The 4,548-nt window shown below is 44.2% G+C and overlaps 1 long non-coding RNA gene across 1 annotated transcript in view; it reads right to left on the minus strand.

Moving 5' to 3' along the window:
- The window catches only part of LOC106723963, an 18,093-nt gene that overhangs the window by 7,928 nt on the left and 5,617 nt on the right, over positions 1-4,548 (minus strand). The window contains exon 2 of the long non-coding RNA XR_001359715.1: positions 3,529-3,532. This is a non-coding gene — a long non-coding RNA (uncharacterized LOC106723963). The remainder of the gene's footprint in view (positions 1-3,528; positions 3,533-4,548) is intronic.

A 4,548-nucleotide genomic window follows, 5' to 3' on the forward strand; every position in this document is an offset into this window, starting at 1 on the left:
AGTTGTAATTGGATGGTCCCACTCTGACCACTGGGTACACTGGCTCTTGGATCTAAGGAGGTGCTAATCTAGCCTTTGCCTAAGGCTACCCAGCAGAAGCCAGCTGTAAAGCAATGCAAGTTGCCCTGGGGCCTTGGGGCAGCTGCAGTTTGTTAAGTTATTTTCAGATTACAAAGGGCCGGGCCTTTTATATGCAAAAGCCTCCATGCACAGCTTGGGTGGGGTGGGTCCCAGGGGATCAACAGGGCGGGCGGAGCGAGCAGTATGGCTGCTCTCAGTCCTGCCTTCAGAGGTCCTGGCAATCGCTGAGAGTCCCTCTGAGAGAAAGTTGCCCTCGAGTTCCGACCGATGCCAGACAGTCCCGTTTCTCCCGTATGAGTCTGGGTCCCCAGAGATTTGGCCGGAACTGGAGCTCAGAGCCTGAGACTCCCTCCCAATTGAAAAAGACAATCGTGTCCTCAGCTGCCAGTCCTCTCCGCATGCACCTCCGCACCTTTGTATTTTCCTTCAGCACCGCACCTCCTCTGAGTCTCGGTATGCTTTTCTCTTTCCTTCTAGTTGTAGAAATTCCACTCAGCCAGCCTTCCTGTGGTTCTGGGTGATGTCCGTTATGTCTTTTAGTTGTATTTTTGAAGTGGTTGTGCGAGGCAGCAATCTCCGGTGTTTACCTATGCTGCCATCTTGGTTTCTCCCTGTCAATCTCTCTTCCATTTTAAAGGGAATTTTAAATTCTACAACCATGCTGGAATATAGCTAAGCAGTTTCTTTAAAAACAAACAAACAAAAAACTCCAGCTATGCACTTTATCAGGTTGAGAAACTCCCCTTTTATTCCTAGTTTGCTGAAAATTTTTAATTTTCAGAAATGGATTTTCCATATGAGTTTTCTGCATCTACTGAGATGATCAAATAGTTTTTATTTCCTAGTCTGTTAGTATGGGGAATTACATTGATTGATTTTTGAACATTTAATCAACCCTGCATTTTTGGAGGAAATCCTACTTGGTCATGATATATTATCTTTATTTAATATATTATTTAATGCTCTAAAAATTTGATACAAATTCTTGCAAACTGATCTATAGTTTCTTCTTTTGCAATGTTTCCATATGGTTTGGTGTCAGACAAGAAGGCCTTGTGGAAGGCACTGCGTCTGTCTGGAAGAGCTTGAGAAGGCATTGGGGCCTGCTGTTTTTACAGTGAGAAACTTTTTAACTAATAATCCCATTTCTTTAATACCTACAGGGCTATTCCAGTTATATATTCCTTCTTGAGTAATCTTTGGTAGTTTTATTTCATATAAGTTGTCAAATATATTGATACTAGAGGCCCAGTGCATGAAATTCCTGCACTTCAGAGGAGGGGTCCCCCAGCCCAGATTGCAAGAGGGCACAGGCCAGGCCGAGGGACTCCACCAGTGCACGATCGGGGCGAGGGAGGGACGTGGGAGGTTGGCCAGCCGGGGAGGGACTGCGGGAGGGCTCCAGGGTGTGTCCGGCCAATATCGCTCAGTCTCGATCGGCCAGACCCAGCAGCAAGCTAACCTACTGGTTGGAGCTTCTGCCCCCTGGTGGCCAGTGCACATCATAGTGAGCGGTTGAGCGGCCTTCTTAGCATATTAACATATTATGCTTTGATTGGTTGAATGGCCGACTGACACTTAGCATATTAGGCTTTTATTATACAGGACTAGAGGCCTGGTGCACAAAATTTGTGCACAGGGGGTGTGTGTAGGGGGGTCCCTCGGCCCGGCCAGCACCCTCTTGCAATCTGGAACACCTTGGGGGATGTCTGACTGCCAGTTTAGGTCCGATCCCTGTGGGGTTGGGCCTAAACTGGCAGTTGGACACCCCTCTCGCAATCAGGGACCGCTGACTCCTAACTGCTCGCCTGCCTACCTGCCTGATTGCCCCAAACCACTCGCCTGCCTGCCTGATCACCCCTAACAGCCTCTGCCTTGGCCCCCGCTGCCACGGCTTCATCTGGAAAGATGTCCGGAAGGTCGTTCAGCTGTCCGGTCTAATTAGCATATTATGCTTTTATTATTGTAGGTAGGTGTTTTATACAATTCTCTATTTCAAAGTATTTGTCAAATCTATAAGAATATCACCTCTTTCATTCTTGATATTGGTAATGTGTCTTTACTTTTTTTCCCCATTAGTGTGGCCAGTAGTTTTTCAATTTTATTCTCAGAGAATCAGTTTTTAATTTCTTTTATTTTTTTTTATTGTTTTACACCTTGTAAGTTTCTTCTTTTTATGGTTTCCCTTCTGCATGATGAGTGCTTAATTTACTCTTATTCTATTTCTATTTTTTAAGCAGGTCATCCACTTGAATCTGTTCTACTTTTTCTTATAAGAGTAGAACTATAAATTATTCTGTGAGAACTGCTGAATAGTGCACCCCCCCCATTTGTATACACTGAGGGAGTTTTTCCATTCAGTTCAAAATATTTTATACTCTCCCTTTTTATTTTTTCTTGAGCCTCAGGTTGTTTAGAAGTGCATTATTTAGTTTCCAGTGATTTGGTTATTTTGTAGATATCTTTCTAATATTTATTTCTAATGTAATTTTATCACCAGAGAACATACTTTGTATAATTTAAATTATTTTAAATTTATTGAGACTTGTTTTACAGCCAAGAATATGGACTACCTTGGTAAATGTTCCACGGGCACTTGAAAGAAATGTATATTCTGCTGTTGTTGGAGCTTTTATAAATGTCAGGTAAGTGAAGCTGATTGAGGCTATTGTTCAAGTCCTCTGTGTCCTTCCTGCTTTTCTATTTATTCATTCTTTCAGTTGTTGAGAGGGATGTTGGAATATCTGATTACTATTGTGATTATTGTCTATGTCTCAGATTTCAGTCTGGTGTGATTTTCTTCTGCCTGAAGAACTTTAAAAAATACCAGTATGTCCTACACTCCAGGCTTGCTGGACGTGGTCTCTCAGTTTCACCAAGTCTGCAAAGATTTCACCTTCATTTTTGAAATACAGATGCTTCTCCACTTACTATGAGGTTATGTTCTGTTAAACCCATTGTAAGTTGAAAATATTATAAGCTCAAAATGCATAGTACACCTAGCTTATCAAATATCATAGCTTAGTATAAATATTTCTCTCTTTTCCGCATCCATCGCAGCTAGAGAGCCATCTGGTTCTTGAGTAGGGGTGATGGGGGGATTGAGAAAATGAAAGAGACAGACACCAATACAGTAGGGAAAGCTGGGACTGGGTGGGACCACTGTCCTCTGATGGAAAGACAGGGACCCAGAGCCAATACAGAGCCTTTATTTTATACAGCAAAAACCAGGAAGTTTTACTAAAGCCCAAGACAAAGGAGATTGTGTGCATTCTTGTGGCTGCTCTGTAATGGTCACTTCTGGGTGGGCCCGGATCATTGTGTTTGTTCCTGGTGCTTGGCTGGATTTAGATAATGAAACCCAGCCCCTGGCGCCTGAGCTGAAGGTCAGGCTGACAACACACCTGCCTCTGGCAAGGTGTGTTTCCAGGACGTGGCTCTGCCAACGCCACTGGCTGCAGCTGACAATAATTAAAGAAATGCCCATGTGCCTTCCCAGGCGCTCTCTACAGCTTAGCCTAGCCCAGTGGTCGGCAAACTTATTAGTCAACAGAGCCAAGTATCAGCAGTACAACGAGTGAAATTTCTTTTGAGAGCCAAATTTTTTAAACTTAAACTATATAGGTAGGCACATTGTTATTAACTTAATTAGGGTACTCCTAAGGCTTAGGAAGAGCCACACTCAAGGGGCCAAAGAGCCGCATGTGGCTCTCGAGCCGCAGTTTGCCGACCACGGGCCTAGCCGACATTAAACATTGCTGGCAACACAGTGCACGTAGAGCATGGGCTGGTGCCCTGGTGGGCCTGTGGCTGGCGGCCTGGGCGCGCTGCCTCTGCCAGCTTCCAGGGAGAGATCCGACCACATACTGCTGGCCCAGAAAAGATCGAAGTTCAAAATCTGAAGTGTGGTTTCTACTGAATGTGTATTGCTTTCACACCATTGCAAAGTTGAAAAATCATAACTCAAACCATCATAAGTCAGGTGCCTCTTTACTTTTGCTCGTTACAGAAATATAGGTTGACAGCCCCAGCCTCAGCCACCAGTACTTTAAGAATTTTGCTGCATTGTTTTGGAAGAAAAGCTCATTGTCATTCTTATCTTTGTTGTTACATACATATGTGCCTTTTTCTTCTGGCTCCTTTCTTTTTTCTTTTTCTTTTTTAATTCTCACCTGAGGATATTTTCCATTGATTTTTAGAGAGAGTGGAAGAGAGAGGGAAAGACAGAGAGAAATATCGTTGTGAGAGAAACACATTGATGGGTTGCCTCCTGCATGCACCCCACCAGGGTCCCTACTGGGGAGGAGCCTGCAACCGAGGTACGTGTCCTTAATCAGAATTGAACCTGAGACCCTTCAGTCCGCAGGCCCACACTCTACCCCCTGAGCCAAACCGGCTGGGGCCTCCTGGCTCTTTTTAAGATTTCTCTTTATCACTGATTTAAGCAGCCTGATGTAGTGTTATTTC

The sequence above is a fragment of the Myotis brandtii genome, unplaced genomic scaffold (genome assembly GCF_000412655.1).
Source record: "Myotis brandtii unplaced genomic scaffold, ASM41265v1 scaffold684, whole genome shotgun sequence".
Lineage (NCBI taxonomy): Eukaryota > Metazoa > Chordata > Mammalia > Chiroptera > Vespertilionidae > Myotis > Myotis brandtii.